Below are 24,050 nucleotides of genomic sequence, written 5' to 3'. Positions count from 1 at the left end.
TAAAAGAAAAATATTTTGAAAAGTACTGTCATCAATCCCCCTTTTCTCATCCCTTAGTTTGAGGACTATGCCGTTAAATGCAGATAACAAAAACATCATTTTTAATATGCAAAATTAAAATGAGAGATTTTCAGTATTGTTAGCATTTAATACCATTATACATTTATCAATTCATGAATTAAAATTAACATAAAATAAGTTGGTGGAAATGATTTACACAGGATCTGTGTTAGCCATAAAAGTTACATAATTACAAGTACTATGATATATCATCATTATTTTAACAGTTACTGGATTTATGTTCATAGTTCAAAGTACTCAATTACTGCAAAGAAATGTAACTATAGAAAAATTACTAAGCAACTTTAAGGCTGGGGATTGGGGCACTTATCCTTATAGTGAAAAACAGTAGAGCTGCTTCATGTGCTATTGGAGTATATCTCTAGTAACTTTCAACTTAAAACCTGTCCTCATTTGACAGACCATACTCACTTCAAAATCAGATTATAAGAACATTAATGATTTCCAAACTTCTTAGTATCCATAAAGATACTAAAGACAGCCTTTTAACACTCCTAAAAAACTCAGAGCAGACAATGTGGGAAAAATACTAAACTAATTCAGTTCAATAATAAAAAACAAGATAAGAATTTAGAAACTGTTACATGTACAAGAATTTATTATATTTTATCACTTACATTCCTTAATTCTATGTATCGTGTAATAAAATGAGATAGCAGTAAATTAAATGTAGACCTTGAACGAATTTTCACAGGTATTTTCTTCTTGCATGAAGCCCAATACTGTGTTGTGCAAAAAGAACAAAGTTAAAGGGATCACACTACTTAACTTCAAAATATATTACAAAGCTATCATCATAAAAACAGCATGGTACTAGCATAAATACAGCCCCACAGAACAATGGAACAAAATGCATTTATAGTCACTTGCTTTTCAACAAGGTGCCAAGAATATACAATGTGTACAGTCAGTTTCTTTAATAAATGATGCTGGGAAAACTGGATATTCACATACAGGAGAATGAAATTCGACCCTTATCTTACACCGTAAGTAAAAATCAGTTCAAAATGGATTAGAGACTTATACCTAAAACCTGAAAATGTTAAACTCCTAGAAGAAAACTTAGGAGAAAATCTCTAAGACATTTCTCTGGGCAATTATTTTTTGAAAATGAATGCCAGATAGCATAGGCAACAACAGCAATAACAGAAAAATGGAATTACATCAAACTACAAAGCTTATACACAGCTCAGGAAACAATTAACAGAGTGAAGAAACAACCCACAGATTGGGAGAAAATATTTGCAAACCATACAGCTGATAAGGGGTAATACCCAAAATACAAATGGAACCTAACAACTCGATAGCAAGGAAACAGATCATCTGATTAAAAAGTGCCCAGGCATGGCGGCACATGCTTGTAGTCGTAGCTAATTGGGAGCCTGAGGTGTTAAGATCACTTGGGCCAAGGAGTTCAATGCTTCAGTGAGCTATGATTGTGCAACTGTACTCCAGCCTGGGTGACAGAGCAAGACTCTGTCTCTGAAAAAAAAAGTGGGCAAAGGACTTGAAGAGGCAATTCTCAAAAGAAGGTATATATGTTGCCAACAGATATGTAAAAATATACTCATCACTATCATCAAGGAAACAAAAGTTAAAACCACAATAAGATATGACTTTACACCTGTCAAAATGGCTGTGATCAAAAAGACAAAAAATAAGTTGGGAAGATGTGGAGAAGAATCCTTGTACACTGCAGGAGGGCATGTAAATTAGCACAGCTAGTATGTTAAACAGTGTGGAGCTTCTTCAAAATACTAAATATAGAATTAGCAGCAATCCCTCTTCTGGGTATATAGCCAAAGGAACTGAAATCGTTACGCTGAAGAGATGTCTACAATTCTATGTTCTTTGCAGAAATATTCACAACACTCAAGAGAGAGAAGCAACCTGATTATCCATCAACAGATAATGGATAACGAAAATGTGGTATATCACCATTCAATAACATACTACTGAGCCCCCAAACGAAATGAAATTCTGTCATTTGCAATGACATGAATCAACCTGGAGGACGTTAGACACAATTTGCCAGTTGATGGATGCTCAGGGGTATTTCCAGGTTTTAACATTCGAATGACAGTCTTTGTATAAATTTATGTTTTCCTTTCTCCTGGATAGATACCTGGTAGTGAGGTTACTGAACTACATGGTATTTGCTTTCCTTGATCAGAAACTACAAAACGATTTTTCAAAGAACTATACCCTTGTGCATTTCTACCAGTAATATATGGTATTTCCAGTCACCTTGCATCCTCACCAGTCTTTTTCAGGGTACCCATCCCAGTAGGTGTGAAATGATGATTTTCACTTGCATTTCTCTAATGGCTACTGATGTTAAGCATCTGTCTACGTACTTAAGTGCTATTCATGTATCGCCTATACTGAAGTGTATTTTTAAATAAATGCACATCTTACATAAAAATCAGGTTAAGTCATAAGATTTCTTATATGTGGGTCATTAGGAAAGTTTCAAGATACACAAAAATCAAGAAACATAAAATCCGTGTGGCCAGAAACAAAATGAAGCCTTCCCATTGACACCAAAAGCAAGTTAAAATTTACACAGGTAAATCAAAAAAGACGCTGCCAACTGTGTTTCTTGGAAGTAAAATAATGTACCATAACACAGTCTGTCTCAAAGTGACCCACACATATACTAGATATAATTTTTTTAGCATATATGCCGTATAAATATATTCTCCCAGTCTGTGGCTTATCTTTAAATTTTCTAAGCAGTGAATGGTGAAAAGCAAATATTTTAACTTTAAAAAGTTTAATTTAAGAAAGGCATTTGATCTGTGAATTTTGGATTTGGTTGAGGGGCCATACTTGAGGATCTAGAGGGCCACACTTGGCCTTGAATCCCCAGGTCTCCCGCCTAAAATGGCTTAAAGATACTCATGTCTTCTCTGATGATCCTTTTCTTTCTGAAGAATCTATCACATTCCTGATATTGTTACTGTGTTTCTTCTCTCTGTTTTCTGATCAGTCTGGCTAAAGGTTTGTCAATTTTCTTAATCTTGGAAAATAACTATCTTTTAATTTTATTTATTTATTTTTGAGACTGAGTCTAACTATGTCGCCCTTGGTAGAGTGCCGTGGCATCACCGCTTACAGTACCCTCAAACTCTTGGGCTTAAGCAATTCTCTTTCCTCAGCCTTATTATTTTATTATTATTATTTCCTATTTCTCTGCTTTCATTGGATTTAATCTTCTTTCTTACTATACGGTCCTTTTAGGTAGACGTTTAGATCACTGTCATACTTTCCTCTTTCCTCATATAGGCATTTAATGCAAAAATATTAATTATTGCTGCATCTTACGCATTTTGTTCTACAGTAATTTCATTTTCAGTCAATTCAAAATATTTTCTAATTTCCCCTGTGATTTCTTCTTTCAAATATTGGTTATCTATAAATGCATTGGGTAATCATCAAATAGTTGCCAAATTTCAAGGTTCTTTTCTGTTACTAACTTCTGGTTTAATTTCTCTGTGGTTAGAGATCACACTCTACATGATTTTATGCCTCTTTAACTCACTGAGACTCATCTTCTGGCTCAGCATATGGCGTCTTCTGGGTCATGTTCTGGGTGCATATTCTCTGCTGGTGGGAACAGCATCCACATGGAGCCTATTAGATAACAGTTTGCTTAAGTCTTCCACACCCTCACCAATTTTCCGCACTTGTTCTACCAGTTATTAGAGTGTTGAAGTGGCCAGCGGCAATTGTGGACACATTTTTCCTTGCAGTTCTATCAAGCTTTGCTTCTTGTGAGGTCAGGCCCTGTCACAGGTGCAGACACATTTAGGACTGCCACATCCTCTTGAAGAACTGACCTCTCTATCCTAATGAAATGTCCTGTTTTCCCTGGTATATGTCCTAAGGTCTACTTTATTTGACACAAATAAAGCCATTCTCACTTTCTTTGGGTTACTGCTATGTGGTACACCAATTTCCATCTATTAACTTTTAATTTTTTGGCTCACAAGTCTCGAGGCTGCTGTGTTTTCTCCACCCTTCCACCCCTACATACCCCTCCCACCCTCAGGCTTTCTGCATGTCAGTAAATTCAAGACACTCAGGGGCTCAGGATGGCAAATATCTGGCAAGTATCTTCATTTACCCTTTCTCTCATCCACCAAAGTCATTCCAATGATTCTTCAGAAAATACCAAAAACTTACTTTTCTCCACATGCACAACATGAACTTAAGAGGTTGAGATGGTCATGACTCTAGAGCTCCTGTCCTATCTCCTTGCTCCCACGAGAGCCAGACACCGTGCCATTTCTTGCATGCAGCAAAGGTGATCTTACCATCCATGACATTATTACTCTGCCTTGGACCCTCCAGTTTCTTCCCATTGCTCTTAGAACAAAATACGAACTTCTTCCCAAGGGGGAGAAGGTCCTACGTGGTAAATGTCTGACTTCTTCTCTAAGCCTCTCTCTCCTCGTGGACCACCACACTTGGGTTCCATCTGAATTTGCTGTTTCTGGATTCTATTAAACCCTTTCCCACCTAGGGTCTCAGCTATTGCCTCTGCCTTGATTCACCTCGGAACTTTCTATTATTAGCATTTGACTTGAGACCTCAAGCATACAAACGTGCTGTGGCTTGGTTAATTCATCCTCTCAACAAATATTTGAGGTGTGAGACACTGAGATCCATTATGAGAATAGGATGGCAGGATGGCGAGCTTAGAGATATTTTGTTCTTGCTCTCAAGGAGCTTATAATTCAATGGGGAAGACAGACATCACTCCCTGAACACGCACTAAGAGAAGTCCCATAAAGAAAGTGAGCTTGGCTCTGGGAAAACCCATTATAAAATGGAAATCAACGGAGGTTATACACAAGGCTTCCTGAATGACAGATTCGTTGACCATGAGCTGAACGGAGAGTAGGAGTTAACCAAGATATTGTGAATTCAGTCGCAATAAAGAATATTAGCTGAAATGTTAGCTCATATATATGCCCTGTGAACAAGATACGTTATGACAATTTTGATTAGACACATCATGATTAGTAATTAGTTACAACAACTTTAATTTGGCTCAGACTTGTCATTTCTCTAGCACTAAAATTATGGGTTTATTATTTCAATCGAGAGGGATGGTATTTGTGCACTGTGAGCTGGAAGAGCTATGAAAAGAATAGCAAAGGTTTTTACTATAAACTTATGATTCCTAACAGGCAAACTTATTAAAATAAAAACACATTTTAGGCCGCCCAGTGTGGGGGCTTCACTCGAAGGAGGGGCTGAATAAATGTCTGGTTGCCTGGCAAAAAAAAAAATAAATAAAAACACATTTTGATGATAGTAAAGATTAATTTAGTGAAAACAAGAAATATTTGCATTTCTAAATATGCATTTCTTAGGTCTCTTCCAAATATGGCAACACAATTCAACTCTTCTTTTGATGTAGAATTAAAACTGGAGGCAGAATTCAGTAAAGGATAGAGACATTGAAAAACTTGTCATTTGTTTGTGAGTTGCCATGTCAAATGGCCTGGGTTAGAGGTAAAGTTAGTAATCTAATATGTCAAGGGAAACTATCCTTCAAATCACTTGCTGTGTGGCATCCCTTGATCTATTCCTCCAAATTGACTGCAAAGTGAGATTTTATATCCAAGCTCCATTTATCTTCTGGCCTCTCAGCTGTGCTGAAATTAATGTCTTCTTCTCCTATATTTACTCTTGTCCTATTTATTTTTAAAAATTGAGCTTAAAACTAAGTTTTCCTTCCTCAGCTTCTCCTATCTTTATAAAAGTTTTTCTGTCAGCAAATTCTGGTAATCTAAGAGGGGTGACATTTAGTCATATATAATCCCATCTTCCAGTGTAACTGTGTTATAGGTACATGACTTCCATCGTCCATGTGTTTTAATCACTGATGTTTAATAAATCATCCATGAAATTCAGCAGCTGAATACACCAATCATTTATTTAGCTTCTGATTCTGCTGTGCAGTTGGTCTGGTCTGGTTGGGTTCTGCTAATCTCAGCTGGGTCAGCTCATGCATCTAAAGTCAGTTTGAGGGCTGCCCTTCGTATCCTGGGTCTAGTAGTTGGCTGGTAATTGGGCCACGTCCTCTTCCTTACCAAGCCAACCTATGTGCTTCTGCCGTTGATCCTGGGTACTAAAAACATCCAGAGGGCAAGTATCATTGTACAAGTACTTTTAAAGACTGCTCGGTCTCTTTTTCAAATGTCCTATTGGCCAAAGCAGCCCACTTGTGGACAGGAAGATCTGCAGCAGCACTACCAACGCAGAGAGGAAAACAATTTGTGGTCATTGTTTGAATGAGCCACATCTTTAGACTTTTTTTTAAAAAGACAAAACCCAAGAAGAATTTCCTTTGAATTCTTATTTTAACATTTCTCAGATCTGAAAGGTACTCAGAGTACATTTCTACCGAATGCATCAGGAATGAAAAGGTGGATGAAGGACCCTCACTTCAGTTCCTCTCACGTCTCGGTCTTTATGACAACAGAAGTATCATCTGACATGTTTCATAGCTGTACTTGAATGCCATTTGCATACAAGCTGATCCAAAAGAATGGGATAACTCAAGTTTTTGATGGGACAACGTGAAACCTATGAATTAGCATGGATTTCCTGACCTGATTTGGTTCTAGAAAAACATCTCCCTATTGCCACAGCAAACTAGATCTCTACATCTCTAACAGGATGGTTCGGAGATTCTCTTTACTTTTTTTTTTTTTTTTTTTGGCCAGGGCCGGGTTTGAACCCACCACCTCCAGCATATGGGACCGGCGCCCTACTCCTTGAGCCACAGGCACCGCCCGGCTCGGAGATTCTCGACCTCCATTCACAACAAGTTTTTAAAAAGGTCCTGGTCTGAGTTTAGGGTGGGTCCCAGTGTCTTCAGAAGCTTCATGTCATGCAGGTGAACCTCAAACTGTGTTCTACTGAGGGACCAACTGTACAGGAATACAACGTGCTTGAGACAGCAGAGGTTTCTCACCTCCTTGGAGCACAGTGGTTTGAAACAACAGTGGCTAAAACCACTAATTCCATTCTTCACTTTCAGACCCGCCTCCATCTACATCTGGATTTTATCTTAAGAATGCTTTTAAATAGAAGTAATATATTCCTTTGAGTTTGAATTTATATAAATTATAGAAAAAAAAACTGTAACAATACATTCCAGAGGTACTTCAAGTCTTTGGGAAAAAAAAAAGTAAAAGGAACAATGAAGAAAGCCACAAGAAATTTTAAAAAGCTCAGCGGTGTTTACATTTGGCTTTGAACAAGCATTAAAATTGAATGGGAATTTATTTATAATTTCATGCAATAGATACTGAGTCTCTGATGCAATTAAAAAGAAATTGTAGGTTCAAGAATCACTCTCCTCGTGTATTAGAGACCGAATGGCTTCAGGAAGACACAGCAAACAGTAAACAGTTAATTTATCACAATCAGAAACAGGCGACTGGGCAATAAACAGTTATTTTAACAGAAGCATTAGTCTCATGGGTGAGAATGTCCAGAATAGAAACAGAGACACTGGGCGGCACCTGTGGCTCAGTCAGTAAGGCGCCGGCCCCATATACCGAGGGTGGCGGGTTCAAACCCAGCCCCGGCCAAACTGCAACCAAAAAATAGCCGGGTGTTGTGGCGGGCTCCTGTAGTCCCAGCTACTCGGGAGGCTGAGGCAAGAGAATCGCTTAAGCCCAGGAGTTGGAGGTTGCTGTGAGCTGGGTGAGGCCACGGCACTCTACCAAGGGCCATAAAGTGAGACTCTGTCTCTACAAAAAAAACAAAACAAAAACAGAGACACTTACGCAGCTGGCTTCAAAGCCATTCCACAGGATGAGCAGAAACATTGGATTAGATGACAAAAGTGTCCCAAAGCATAAAGTGGCCTTCACCCTCCCCTAACGCCCACCACAAGAGGCAGTGCGTAGAGAGAGGATGCGGTTCGCTCCTAGGGCCCTAGGAATTAACTCAGTGCTCTGTACAATAAAAGTAATAAGCACTCTTGAACACATAATTTCATAGTTCAAAAAGCCAAGAAGCCTCCTCAAGCCACTTTAGCTTGTTTTTGGTGGACATGAATTGCTAGGTTGGTATCTTAGTTGAAAATTCAGACTAGCGAGACTGAAAAGATAATTCGTATATGATGCTGTATGTCTGGGGGAAAGTGTGGCTAACCCCAGGTCTTCACATCAAAGTTTATATATTAAACCTGAGAATGTGAAGACAGAAAAAGTGAATTTACCCACATCCTGTACTAAGTCCTCAGGAAACAAATCTTCTAAGATGTTTGGTGCTCAATGCATTGTCAAGGAGGCAATCAGCAATATCATAGAATCAGAAGGCTACAGCAGCATTGGGGAAAGGCACACACTCCACTTGGCTTCTAAATTATAATAATTCTATCAGCGATTGATCACAGGTCTCTAAAATGTGCATATTAAATATGTGCTATGAATCATTCGTAACATTTTTATGATTTAGAAATACAAGGCAGTTGGTTGGTTTCTACTGCCTCTCCAGGCACAAATGGATAGATCAAAGGACGAGCTTCTGAAAGAAGCACCATAGTAAACCCTAAATGCCGGTCTGCCTGTAATCGCTACCACACCTTGTGATATGTCTGCTTCCATACAGGTGCCAAGGCAGCCCTCCTGTCCATTTGTAGGTGCGCTTGCCGCCCATTGATACAGAAGGGGCTATGTATCCACCACAGACTCCTGTTCTTGTCATTTTCTTTTTAATCAGGAAAAAGCTAACTTCCTGAATGTTTATATAATTCTTCTATTTATTGGGCTGTGCAATTGCATATTTCAAGGTGGGTCATCACATTCTTTTCAGAAGTCTAATATGGTCCACAGAAAGAGACACCACAGAAAGGGCTCTGGATGGCTGAACTGGGAAGTCTGTGGAAATTACACTTTGGGGACACTGCACTGGTTGCATACAAATGCGGAGGAAGCAGGTCTACAGGTAGAAAGACAGGGAAGAAAAGGATTCACCAAGAGATGGAGGAGGGTAGGCCCTGAGGCTCCCAGATACTGGCAGCTAAAGAGAGAAATGGCTGGTACAGATCGGGCTGAACTCGGGGAACACACATGTGTGAAATTCTCCTTGCGCCACCCCACCAAATACTCTTGCCAATGCTCCTGGCTCTTATATCAGAATGATCTTGTAACATCTAATCTTATCTCATGGAAGGGACTAGGTAAGTGGCTAATTCAACGTCTGATATCCATTCTACTTTGCTTTGATAGATTTTTAATATTAATACTCGATATGGACATGTCAAAACAAAAGCGCTTAAAGGAACAAACTTTAATAGTTTTGTTGTTGTGGAGGTGTATTGAATGATTGCTGTCTTTTTAGAGCGAAAACTCCTTGAGAGTCATTTAATTTATGTTAATTTAATTCATGTTTTTTTTTTTTTTTTTTTTTTTGTAGAGACAGAGTCTCACTTTATGCCCCTTGGTAGAGTGCCGTGGCATCACAGCTCACAGCAACCTCCAGCTCCTGGGCTTAAGCGATTCTCTTGCCTCAGCCTCCCGAGTAGCTGGGACTACAGGTGCCCGCCACAGCACCCAGCTATTTTTTTTTTTTTTTTGTTGCAGTTTGGCCGGGGCTGGGTTTGAACCCGCCAGCCTCGGCATATGGGGCCGGCGCCCTACTCACTGAGCCACAGGCAGTATCCCAAAAGAGAAAAGGTGTGAAGGTTACCATTCACATGTACAACTGCCAGGAACAGTAGTTCCCCTACAGTGACGAACAGTCCTTCCCCATCATCTGAATTTTTACTTTCCAGGGTAAGAGTTACTTGTAGTCTGCTGTGGTCTGAAAATATGAAATGGAAAATTCCAGAAATAAACAACTCCTAAGTTTTATATTGTGTGTAAAAAGTATGATGTATACTTTACGTCATAGCTTTCAACTCTGTTTTTAAATATGGTCGTGTTTCACATACCACTAATAATTTTTTAAAAAACACAACACAGAAGCAAAGGGAAATGTGGAGACAGTAGGAAAGGAAAAAATCACCCCTGGCAAAAGGTATCGTAAAAGGAATATTGTAAAACACAGTGTTGAAATAGATGTTCATTTCAGCTTTGAGAGTATGAAAGGAAAAAAACAAACTATAAAATGGCTCTAATACGAGAAAGATGAGCAGTTTGACACAAATATTCCATTACTTACATGGTAGTAGGTTGCAAACTGAAGAATTAAGAGGCCATGTACAGGCTATATTGGTATTTTTTAAACCATTATAATTCTTATCTTTAAAAAATATTATAAGAACAATATAAAAATATATGACATTTTATAGAGAAATCTTTTAACTCTAGTATTCTTCAAGAATTATACAAACATTCTTAGAAGAATTATATAAACATTCAGGAAGTTAACTTTTTCCTGATTAAAAAGAATATTATCACCAAGTCATAGCCAATAAATAAATATATGCACATGCAAACTGATTGTCTCCCCAAAAACCATCACTGAAAGCATCAATGTAAGTACCACTAAAATGAGAAGGTTAAGAAAGTGAGTTGCCTACAATGATAGCAACTCAGTTCTCTGCCCTAAAGTTTTGCTCCCACATAAACAGATTTAGTTTTAAGGTGAATGTAAACAAGAGGTAAATGTCTATGAACTCACTTTACTCTTCTGTGCTGGACAGCCATCCCTACTGCTCCACATGGTGAATTTTTACTGATTTTGAACTTGAATGTGACAAATGTGATTGTAAATTCAAATTTGAATTTACAAATTTGTCATACCTAAGAAGATTTCTTTGAATAAATTCTGCCTGCAAATGCACTAAACATGTTTCTATTATGTGTACTAAATAATATTGACTTTTACAAAGAAAATATAAGACAAAAATAACCAGACTATTATCTGTATAGAATCACGTTATAGAAATTTACCTAGATAAGAGATTACGTATGAAGTGATTCTTCTACAAGAGCCTCTAGAACAGGGGTCCTCAAATGAGGGCCCGCGGGCTACATGCGGCCCGCCGAGGACATTTATCCAGCCTGCCGGGTGTTTTTGCCACGGCAGCCTATCCTGCTTAAGAGCTGATTTGTCCCGGGCCACAGTGCACATGTGTGGAATGTGCACCAACTCTCTGACTCTGCTCCTTCTCTCTGTCTCTCCCTGCTGGGTGTTTTTGCCATCCTGCTTAGCAACCCACTCTTCCCAGCCCGCAGTGCGCATGTGTGGAATGTGCCCCACACTCTCCAATTCCCCTCCTACTCTCTGACTCCGCCCCTTCTCTCTGTCTCTCGACTCCTCCTCTCAGTCTCTGGTGTAATCGGAGGAGTCACCAGGTTGCCTGTGCAGAACCTGCTGCTGCCTAAGGAACAAAGTAAGAACAAGTTAGGATTTTTTTTTTTTGAGTTAGGAGGTCTATTTTTTTTTTTTTTAATTTTGCAGTTAGTAGGGCCTTTTTTTTTTTTTTTGAGGTTAAGGGGGGGTCTTTTTTTCCTGTAGTTAGGAGGTCTTTTTTTTTTTTTTTTTTGCAGATAGGGGGCACCTTTTCTTGAGTTAGAAGAGCCTTTTTTTTGAAGTTAGGAAAGACCTTTTTTTTAAGTTGGTTAGTTGGTTGGGGGTAGTTTCTAGGGGGTTGCATCACAGTGATAACGCAAATAGTCAGGGCTCAGTGCTAATGCAAATTGTCAGTGCTCAGAGGTAATGCAAATAGTCAGTGCTCAGTGGTAGTGATAATTGTAAGTGTTCAGTGTTAATGCAAATTCCTAGAACTCAGTATTAATGCAAATTGTCAGCAGTGTTATTGCAAATGGTCAGCGGTCAGTGTTAATGCAAATGGTCAGTGCTCAGTGTTATTGCATGGGGGCCCCAAACGGGTAATCTGCCTAGGGCCCCATGGGAACTTAATCTGGCTCTGCAGACAGCCAAGGAGTAGGAAACCCAATTTAATTGACAATAAGTGCATTTATATTTTGATTGCTATTCAGTTGTGTATAATGTTGTATGTTGTGTGCTATGTAAGCCCTGGTTCACAATGTTGCAATCTCTGAGCAGTCTGAGTTTAGCCATATGCTTGTATGGCTGAATTCTCATTAGATTTGAAAGAAAAAAGGCATATGTGCCTTCTTTTTCCTGCAGTGGAATCTGATCGCGTGGGTCTTCTCACCCATGAGATCAGATTCCTGTGAGAGTTCACATATCGCAGTGCGGTTTGCACAGGGTAGTGTGAACTGGAAAGGTGGTGGAGGAACCAGCTCTGTAATCGTGCCTCTTCCTGTACCGCACCAGTGTGAGCCTGAGATAAAAGCGGAGTTCCACCATATGGGCACTGGCGAGGCTGAAATGATGTGAACTGGCAAGGCTGCATTGATGGACACTGATCAGACTGCACTGATGGGCAGTGCACTCTTTATGTCTCTGTGTGGGCAAAGTTATTGCTGGAATATTGTTTTGGAGCGATATATATATATATATGTATATATATGTATGTATTTTACTAATAGCAATTTGGAATCCCTAGGAAATAATGATATCAAGAAAGAGAAAAATTGACTCGGAGTGGACTTACGATTACTTTTTCATGCAGTACAAGGAAAGAGCTGTGTGTTTGATATGCCAGAATATAGTGTCTGTGTTCAAAGAATACAATTTGTGTCAACACTATCAAACTCAACATAAAGATAAATATGATTGTTTGCTCGGAGAAGTGAGAAAAGATAAAATATTAAAACTGAAATATACATTGACAACTCAGCAAAATACTTTTGTGAAGCAGAAATGGCTAAATACTTCATCACTATGAGCACGTTTTCAAGTTGCCAAGCTAATAGCGTCCACTGGCTGACCATTCGTGGAGGGAGAATTTGTTAAAGAATGCCTTCTTTCTATTGCCAAAGAGATGTGTCCAGACAAGGCTGATTTATTTAGTACAGTGAGTCTTTCAGGACCCTCAATTACACAAAGGACTGAAGAAATGGGAGACAATTTGCATCAGCATTTGCAAAACTCCGCAAAGAAACTTTCCGATTTTTCCTTGGCACTTGACAAAAGTAATGATGTTCGTGATTCTGCACAACTTCTAATTTTTATTCATGGGACGAATGACTATTTTGAAGTCACAGAAGAGCTTGCTGCACTGCAAAGCATCAAAGGAACAACTACAGGAGAGGATATTTATGAAAAGGTTTCCCAAAATGTAAATAGTTTGGAGCTGGACTGGGCAAAACTAGCCAGTGTGACAACTGATGGTGGGGTCTAAGAAAGGAGTAATTGGGGTCTAGCATGGTGGGGTCTAAGAAAGGAGTAATTGCTTTCATGAACCAAGAGATGGACAACATAACCATTCTCATCCAATAGAAATACACTGCCTCATCCACCAACAAGCGCTGTGTAGTGAATCACTGAAGTGGGACTCTGTTATGAAAACTGTGGTATCTTGTGTAAACTTCATTAGAGGTACTGCACTAAACCACAGACAATTTCAGGAATTTCTTTCTGAGCTAAATGTTGACTATGAAGATGTTCCATACCACACAGAAGTCCATTGGCTGAGTCAAGGGAGAGTTTTGAAACATTTCTATGACTTACTTCCACAGATTACAGCTTTTCTGCTTTCAAAAAACAAAGAAGTACCAGAGCTCAATGATACAGAATGGAAATGGCACCTTGCCTTTCTGACAGAGGTAACAGAGCTACTCAACAGTTTCAATGTGCAACTTCAACGAAAGGGCAAGCTCATCTGTGATATGCAATCACATGTGAAAGCATTTGAAGTAAAATTAGGCCTCCTCATCAAACGAGTGAAGGAGGAAAATTTCTGCCATCTCCCCACAACTCAAAATCTGTTAGTGGAAAATCCATTGGTTGCATTCCCAAATAAAACATGTGTGGATTCACTGGAAAAGTCGCAAAAGGTGTTCCAATTAAGATTTAAAGAGCTTCATCTCCACGAACAGGACGTATAGCTTTTCCGTAACCCATTTTCTATTGACATTGAAAATGTGGATACAATTTACCAAATGGAACTGGCCTAACTGCAGAATTGTGACTCTCTGAAAGACGCATTCAAGTCGAGCAGCCTTCCTAATTTCTATATATCTCTCCTTTTGAGATATATCCTAATCTCAGGAACCATGCACTCTGGCCCCGGCCAACTGCAACAAAAAATAACCGGGCATTGTGGCAGGTGCCTGTAGTCCCAACTACATGGGAGGCTGAGGCAAGAGAATTGCCTAAGCCCAGGAGTTGGAAGTTGCTGTGAGCTGAGATGCCACAGCATTCTACCAAGGGCAATAAAGTGAGACTCTGTCTCTACTAAAAAAAAAAAAAAAAAGGTGAAATATACAGTGTGTGAATTATATCTCAATAAATCTGATGTTTTTAAAAAACAAAAAAATGGCAACCATCTTTGGCAGCATTTATGTCTGTGAACAGACTTTTTCCAGAAGGAAACATCTGAAATCTCCAACCAGATCTGCACTAACGGATGCACACTTGCATCACTTGTTACAACTAGCAGTGACAAATATGAAACTGGACATTGACCATCTCATTAGCCAAAAGCAGGCCCATAGTTCCCATTGAAATACTGGTAAGTTTGTTGATTTAACTTTACTTGTTCTTCATTTTAAATATTGTATTTGTTCCCGTTTTGTTTTTTTTTACTTCAAAATAAGATATGTGCAGTGTGCATAGGAATTGTTCATAGTTTTCTTTTTAAACTATAGCCCAGCCCTCCAACAGTCTGAGGGACAGTGAACTGGCCCCCTGTTTAAAAAGTTTGAGGACCCATGCTCTAGAATGTTCAAAACAATTCAAGTTTTGGTATTATTTGAGTTAAAGAACCCGTAACTGTTTCACAAACATAGCTAATTCCAGCCCTGTAAGAAAGTCCATAATCTTTCCTCTCAATTCATACTAATAATTATGAATGAGTGCTATTATCTATCTACTTTTAGAATAGAGGCGTATAAATAAAATATTTTTTTAATGTGCACATGGTAAAAAGTATTTGTTTTCTTACAAAGTAGAAATAGAATTTAATAGGAAGACAGTCTAGGTACCAATAATGCATTTTGGAAAATAATAAAATATGTTAGTGACTAATATATTTTTGTCTCTAAAGCCTTCCCACACCTCCTAAACAAATTAATAAAACAAGACAGTTGGACTGTCAATGAAAGCTGTAGTAATCAATACTCAAAATGACAAGGCATGGACCTTATAAAAGAACATGATATTTAAATGAACTTTACATTTTTTATTAATCACTAATATCAATACTAAATATTTCGTTTCCTTCAGAACATTGGAGAAGTACTAAAATTTTTCTTCCCAGAAGCCATCCTGGGATACCCTGAAAGTTTACTCAGACATTTCACATTTCTCTGGATGCCTTCCCCTTCTACAAACCTACCCCCATTCTATTCCCACACAGATAATTAGAAAATTAAAAAAAAATAGTCTAGGAAAAAATAAATGATATTTGATATACTGGATGTTGTATATTTCTATTAGATGTTATATATAAGATGTATTCATCTTGTCTTTGTTCGAAGGAAACTTTTTTTCAGAGTCTTTGATAGAATAGTAAAGTGGAAAGCATACAATGATGAAAGGCAGCTTTGACATTAAACTGGTAATGAATTAGACCTCTCTCTCTACATTTGTTGGTGGCGTAATTTTGAGCAAGTTACTTAATTTCTTGAACAACAATTTATCCACAAGCTAAAAATTAAAAATATCTGGCTTGTCTCACAAGGTCATCTCCAGAATTTTTCAGCAGATAAATACTACACTAAATAAATACTACTTCCCATGTTCATAAAATTAAAAACACAAAATTCAATACTTGGCAATAGACAGTAGCCCCAGAATGACAGTCTCTTCTGGCCACCTAATTTGGCAGTGGGCGTTACTAGAAATGGTAACACCAGAATTACCTAAAACAAAGGCCCCAAGCTCAATTTTACTTGCATCCTAATGGCAGGAAAGGAGATTTTTTTTTTTTAGATTTTTTTATTCACTCTATTTTTTTATTTGTTTTTATTATTTATTATTTATTTTATTATTATTATTTTTTTTTTTTGAGATAAAGTCTCAAGCTGTCACCCTGGGTAGAGCATCGTGGTGCTGTCACAGCTCACAGCAACCTCAAATGCTTAGGCTTAAGCGAATCTCTTGCCTCAGCCTCCCAAGTAGCTGGAACTATAGGTGCCTGCCACAACGCCTGGCTATTTTTTGGGTGTCGTTGTCATTGTTGTTTGGAGGCCTTGGCTGGGTTGGAACCCACAAGCTCCAGTATATGTGGCTGGCACCCTAGCCACTGAGCTACAGTTGCCGAGCCTGTTCACACTTTAGAACTGTAAAATACTATGTTCAAGAATATATATATGAAATACTATGTTCAAGAATATAAATAGAAAAATGCATCAAATGTTTGGATCAACACTCCCAAAGATCTTACATTTGGAAAACTGAAAAAGAAATATTTTACAGTACTAAGACCAAGTGGTTTTAAAATTTTGTTTTCTGGGGTGGCACCTCTGGCTCAGTGGGTGGGGTGCTGGCCCCATATACCAAGAGTGGCGGGTTCAAACCCAGCCCTGGCCAAACTGCAATAAAAAATAGCTGGTGTTGGGGCGGGCACCTGTAGTCCCAGCTACTTGGGAGGCTGAGGCAAGAGAATCTCCTAAGCCCAGGAGTTAGAGGTTGCTGTGAGCTGTGACATCACAGCACTCTACCGAGGGCGGTAAAGTGAGACTCTGTCTCTAAAAAAAAAAAAAATTGTTTTCTTTTCCATAAAAGCAGTTTCTAAGTTTGTTCAGATGGTCTCATGTTACTTCAATGCCCACTGTGAAAGACCATATGGTGTACTTACTTGTAAATGCTTCAGTGAAACAATTTAATTACATTGTTCCTGTCAAGAATCTGTCTTAGGCAAAGATTACATAAGCAGGTAAATTATAATAACTCTATTGAAAATATATTTGTGTTGATTAATTCTACATATGGCCATAGATCTTCACCTATATGTTGATATATCATTCTTATTTCTGCTTGCTCATACTATAAACTTATTTTAAGAGGAATTGGAAATCAACCTAAAAATGAAGAGTATTAATGAGAGAAACTTTTTAAAATATTTTATTTTATTGTTTATAAGAAGCCAGAGAGAACATTACTGTAAACCCTGACAAACAGCTCTCCACGATCAACACAAGATCTACGTAAGTGAGGTGTAGCCAGAATATTTGGTTTCCCACATTTCAGTGGTTACTTCAATCCAAGGATTATCATCTGCTGAAAGCAAATGGAATCAGAATGGGACCATGAGGCTAGATCATGGAATCAAATTCTAAGCATTCAGAAAGAAGGCTGAGTACAAATTTAGATAAGTCAGATGGAGTTGGTAGTAGGGAGTGGTGGTATCCAGATTCCTTAGTATTTATTTTATAGGTTCAACAGGTTGGGTAAGCAGTTTCAAGTTACAAACTCTAGTATTAAGAATAATCAAAGCTGTAATATTTCCTTTGTGAAGGATCGCATCTGGAGGTTTTAAAAGAAGTTTTCCCTGGAGATAATTTAGTAACATCGTGACATGAGGTCTGTGCTAAAGACACAGACAGATACTAAATGATGACAACGAATTATGTTTTGAAAAGTTTAAGTAGTATCCTTAGATTTTGGATATATTAATATTTTATTTAAAATTCTATGAAATATCCTATTTCAAATTTCACAATTTAATGACTGACAGAAGCAAACAGACCAAAGGCAGTGAAGGATGTGTTTAGGGAGAATAACTACGCTCATAATCGTGGTAATCGTGTGAGTGGTAACTAACATGTATTGGGTCCTTCTGTGCCAGGCACGGTGAATTATATTATTTAATTTTCATAATAATTCTGTTAGATATTCTCCTATTCCCATTTCAAAGATGAGAAGGTTGGGAAAAATTAGGTAATTTATCAAATAATATGATGCTAGAAAGTGGTAGATTTGAGACGATAAAAATTAAAATACACATATCAGTGGTCTCTGGGAATAGTACATCCTAGATTCAAAACCCAAAAATCTATTCTTGAAATATGCAGTAATGTCTTCTCAACTCTGGTTTGACAACAATTTGATATAATAGGAGAGTTCACAAACGAGAAATTTAAGACCTCACAGACAAAACAGTATTTAGGTCACTAGAGAGCCCAAAATACCCTTATAAATATGTGTACAATGACTTAACATAATACCTATTTATTGAACACCTACTGTGTGCTAGGTCCAGTACTAAGCACTCTTCATAAATTAGCTCGTTTTATTTTCATGACAACCCCAGGAATTATGCCCAAATGATGGCAGAGTCAGGACTCAAACCAAAGAAACCAATCTGTCTCCACAGACCTGTTCTCAGCATCTGTGCTATGGCCAGGGGCATTCACACACCTTCAGTCTTGCTGGTTTCCATTCACCAGGCCTTGCTCACTAGGAAACTCTTGAGGTATCCCTTCCCTACATCATCCAGAAAGCATTTTGAAAGTTGTTACACATTGTAGCTAAATACGCATTCCTAAGATCTAGTCCTCTATCTAAATATTCGATATCTTTCTGCTTTATGTCTCAGAAGTACTGACTTGCTCTTGAATCGCAGGTCTTTGAGATGCAGAACAATGTGTAGGCTTGGAAGGAAAGCCTTTGGATGAACTGTATTTCTCAACACTATTATGTTACCCAACATAAGTCTGCGTCAGGGACCAGGCACCTGTTTCATCCTTTCATTTCTTTTCTCATGGAAGTCACTGGTATGTGTTACTAAGAGATGTGAAGTCTTCATCACACTGGGCATTGTCTTCACTTTCCCAAGGATTCCCTGCAGTAACTGCTCCAGTCCTCCCATCTGATCCAACTTTGCCATGTTTTCTGAGCCCCAGTTCTCTGTTTTGATAATCTCGATTGCAGCAACTTGCAATTTAGTATATTGGAATAGAAAATTTTAACACTTGGGGAAGAGACATGTAGAAGTAAATGTATATTCACGAGCAGCACAGGGAAGCCCACAGTTAGGGAAGGATTTGCAGATAGACAATCACAATAGGCCCACTTTCATCATAACCAATTTCAAGGAGATAGCCTCTCCATTTTATAGTTATTGATTTTATAGTGGTAGGAACAGCACAGATGATAGCAATTATAGGTTTCACAAAACTATCCTGCAGTTATATTCTAAAGGAAGAATGCTTGTCGTGAAATTCCACATGCACTATTAACTCCCTCTACACAAGAAATGAAAACACCTTCAAGTATATCACCATGTGCTTAACTAATAATAAACATCTCAATCAATGTGCCAATGCCTTTTTGTGATAGCCTACTGTTTCCCCTCTACCATGGGTCTACACAGTTAATATAGCTTTGCAATTTACAAGAGGGCAAAAATATTTCAGAATCAGTCATGACATCAAATATCATCTACAAACAGTAAATATATTTTCACACTCTTACCCAGGCTCAGTGAGTCAAGTGTAGTCTTGTTTGGAACAACTCCACTAATTTGGGATTATTTTGAGGCCAATGAGATGTATGCTGATCCTTTCAACAAAGTGTCCCAGGGAAAGATCTACGTGTTAATCACTCAAACAGCACTGCTCACAATGTGCTGAAACACAGAAAGGGACAGAGAAGGAAGGAAGGTCTGTTAATAGAGCATCATAGTTGCTTTTTCAACATTACTTGGAGTGTTAAACAACACGAATGACAGTCTTGGTCTTATCTTTTTCACTAACAGTTCAGAAGCAGGCTAGTCTAGTCATCAAGAGTGTAGGCTTTGGCTGGGAGCAGTGGCTCAAGCCTGTAAACTTAGCACTTTGGGAGGCCAAGGTAGGAGGATTACTTGAGGCCAGGAGTTTGAGATAAGCATGGGCAACATAGAGAGACCCCATCTCTAAAAAATAAAAATTATAAAATTAGTGGACTGTGATGGTGCACACCTATAGACTCAGGTACTTGGGAGGCTGAGATGGAAAGTCCCTTGAGAGACAGAGGAAGACCTTGTTTCTAAAGGGAGGGGAAAAAAAAAAAGAACATGGAAAGTATATCAAAAAATTAAAAACAAACCAAAAAAGCATTCTGGGTCAGATGGCCAAGCTTCATGTGAGAGCTCAGTCACCCACACTGCTTCTTTGGTCAAACTACACTTGCCTGCTGCAGAAGACTGTGAAAAGAAGAAGTTAATACAAGTAAAATGCTTTTAACAGTGCTCAGTAAAGAGTAATTATTTCATCCCTTCCCTCAAGAAGATAGAGAAAGGGCCCATTTGTGGAACACACACTAGAAAACACTTTTCAGAAATGATCTCACTTAATTCTCAGATAAGATGTTATCATTTCTATTTACAAATAAGGAAACTGAATATCAAGGAGTTTGGAATTTAGCAAAGCCAGACAACAACAATTCAGTGGAGTTGGGACTGAAGCCATGTCTGTCTGATTTTCTGTCCTCTCTCATATTGGAGGAGAAAGTGTAAATTTTAGAATCAGTTGATTAATTTCCACAGAAAAAGTTTGTTTTTTTGGCCAGGGCTGGGTTTGAACCCACCACCTCTGGCATATGGGGCCAGCGCTTTACTCCTTTGAGCCACCGGAGCCACCCAGAAAAAGTATTTTATGATATAATAGGATTATCTTATTTCCGCAGATCAATAAAGTCTCATTTCTCATCAACAGAGTTAATATAAACAAATTGAATTTCTAGGTAAATAAATAAATACATATAGGAGAAAATAAAGATAAAAATAGAAATGAAAGATTAGAGCAAGCAAAAACAGTAACTATTAATAAATCAATACCTTTTTAAAAAATGAACAAAACTGTTCATAACCTTGATGAGGCACAAAAAGAGAAAAGGCAAAACTACTCAAAATAAGGAATGACAGGAGAAATGAAGCATTGAAAGATAAATGTGAAACGAAATAAAAATTATGAGGTATTGTTCTATAGGTATGTGTGCATACAAGTTTGAAAATCTAGATAAAAGGGGCAATTTCCCAGGGAAACACATACCAAAACTTACTCCACTAGAGATAGAAAGTTTAAAGAGATCAATTTCCATGCAAGAAATAAGTAAAGTTATTAAGAATAAACATCATAAAAAACAACCAGATAGTGTAACAGTTGACATCTATAAAACATTCAAACATCAAATAGTCTTATACTCTATACATTGTGCCCAACACTGGAAATGAGAAAAAAATGTCTGTTTCTTTTTATTAGGTGATATAACGTTGACACCTAAACATAAAAAAAAAATTTTATTGAAAAGATAATTAATCTATAGACAGACATGGTCTATGAATGTTAATGCAAAAATACTAAAAGAAATTTTAGCAAACATAATCAACATCAGATTAAGAAAATAACTCACATAACCAGATGCAATTTATTATAGAAATGCAAACGTGGTTCATACTAGGAAATCCATTAATAACATGGACAATACGATTATTTTCACATATGCTGAAAAGCTTTCACATTCACTCACTGAAAAACACTCATGAAAATTAGTATGATGGAGGCTCGGCGTTTGTGGCTCAAGCGGCTAAGGCGCCAGCCACATACACCTGAGCTGGCGGGTTTGAAACCAGCCCAGGCCTGCCAAACAACAATGATGGCTGGAACCAAAAAACAGCTGGGCATTGTGACAGGCGCTTGTAGTCCCAGCTACTTGGGAGGTGGAGACAGGAGACTCGCTTGAGCCCAGGAGTTTGAGGTTGCTGTGAGCTATGATGCCACAGCACTCTACCCAGGGCAACAGCTTGAGGCTCTGTCTCAAAAAAAAAAGAAAAAGAAAGAAAGAAAATAAGTATGGGTGGCGCCTGTGGCTCAAGGAGTAGGGCGCCGGTCCCACATGCCGGAGGTGGCGGGTTCAAACCCAGGCCCGGCCAAAAAAAGAAAATAAGTATGATGGAAATTTTCTGAACATTAAGAAACTTTATGGGAGCAAGACATGATTGCAAGAGGAACTTTACCTAACAATTGCAATCAGTGTAACCTGGCTTATTGTACCCTCAATGAATCCCCAACAATAAAAAAAAAAAAAGAAATATATAGTCCTTAGTCCTAAAATAAGTATCTTAATCAGAAAACCCTAGAGGCATTTTTACTCAGATCAAGAACAAGGGGAGGATGCCTAGTATTGCCATTATTAGACACTATTGTATTGAAAGTATAAGCAAATGCAATTAGACAAAATAAATCAATTAATGGAATTAGAACTAGCAAGGGAAAGATAAAACTATCTCTACTTAAAAGTGATAAGATACCTAAAATTCAAAAAAAAAAAAATACCACCAAAACATTAGACAATGCTACCTCGAACAATTAAAGAATTGAGTAAGGCATCAGAACATGGAAATAATATTGAGAAATTAATAGTCTTCATGTACATTATAAATAAATAAGAGAGGATGAGAAGGAACAGAACTAACCCAGTGACTATTCAGAGACATTATTTTGACTATAGACTCCAAGGCTAAAGGCAGAAACATTATACACTGAACTCTGGGTAAAGCTTTCTCTTCCACAGTGATATGAAATTGCAATTGTGAAACTAATATGTATTTGAGAATTGAGCAAATGACTAAATACATTGATGCTAATGAAAGTAAGGCTTCAGAATGTCGAAGGAAAGGTTAGAAGTCACAGAAGGGATTGGGCTAGAATGAACCCCATGATGCTAAACTATAATCAGATGTTTCAGTAAGGACACAGGATTGTGCGTGTGTATGTGTGTGCGTGTGCACATGGATATAAAATAGACACGCGTGTGCACACACGTACGTACACAGGTATTTCCCAGCTCTGTCAATGTAGAGAAGACTTAGAAGCAATAAGCGACCAGATCGTGTCTTCCAAATACTTTTATTCAATAAAAAGAGCCGAAGTCCTCTGAGGAACAGCTGATTTTAGGGATGAGCAGAGATGAGCACAATGAGGAAATGGAACAAGATGAGCCTGTGGGATCTTGAAATACCAGAGAGTATTTCAGAGCTCAAAATTCGATAGAATGTCAAAAGGACAAAAGGCCTGACCAGAAGGAGCTCCTAATGCCCAATGTGAGCAACAAACTAAATAACAATGAAGTTGTGTGTTTTTTTGTTTTGTTTTGTTTGTTTTTTGAGACACAGTCTCACTCAGTCATCCTGGGGTGCAGTGCTGTGGCATCGCAGCTCACAGCAACCTCAAACTTTTGGGCTCAAGCGATCCTCTTGCCTCAGCCTCCCAAGTAGCTGGGACTAAAGGCTATGGCTGAGGCTGGTCTGGAACTCCTGAACTCAAGCAATCCGCCCGCCTCAGCCTCCCAGAGTACTGGGATTACAGGCATGAGCCACTGTGCCCAGCCAGCAATGAAGTTTTATCTCATGAGATAAAATGAAATCCCTAAGTACATACTACAAATAAGTATTCAAGTGAATAAGATGAGATAGCTCATCCTCAGATTACAATTCAAATTAATAAAGAACGATAGAAACAGAAAAATCCCTAACTCACAAACACCGAGGTAACAACCGTGTTCCAGGCAAGAGTCACTGATGGAAGCTAAACTTAGTGGGTGAAAGTACATGAGAAAACAGGAAACAGTACGGTCTCAAACTGTCTCCTCATCATATACTCACTAACTAGAAGGGGAAAATACAAATTTATAGTGGAGAAAACTGATAGGTCCCCACCTTACTCAAGTGACCGAAGTTAACACTAACGGGAATGAGATGCGTGACATTGTGCACCCCTGTATGATGCTCTGAGAAGGTCCCTTCTTAGCATCTGGGGTATTCTGCAAAAACTGAACCAATTGAAGGTAATCATGAAGAAACATTAACCAAACCCAAACTGAGGGACATTCCCCCAAATGACTGGCCAGAGCTCTTCAAAAATGTCCAGGCCATGAAAGATTAAGAAAATCTAAGGAAGTCCCCCAAGTCA

General features: G+C 38.2%; 1 protein-coding gene across 4 annotated transcripts in view; it reads right to left on the bottom strand.

The window, feature by feature from the left end:
- The window catches only part of DLGAP1 (DLG associated protein 1), an 866,993-nt gene extending 847,292 nt beyond the window's left edge, over positions 1-19,701 (bottom strand). For all 4 annotated transcript variants that reach the window (XM_053571473.1, XM_053571476.1, XM_053571474.1 and 1 more), the window contains exon 1: positions 19,576-19,701. The gene's annotated coding sequence lies outside the window, so the exon portion shown is untranslated. The remainder of the gene's footprint in view (positions 1-19,575) is intronic.
- Between the last annotated feature and the right edge of the window lie 4,349 nt (positions 19,702-24,050).

Source organism: Nycticebus coucang, chromosome 19 (assembly GCF_027406575.1).
Source record: "Nycticebus coucang isolate mNycCou1 chromosome 19, mNycCou1.pri, whole genome shotgun sequence".
In the NCBI taxonomy this organism is placed as follows: domain Eukaryota; kingdom Metazoa; phylum Chordata; class Mammalia; order Primates; family Lorisidae; genus Nycticebus; species Nycticebus coucang.
Note: the sequence above shows the minus strand (reverse complement) of the source record. Positions and strands in the feature narration are given on the sequence as shown.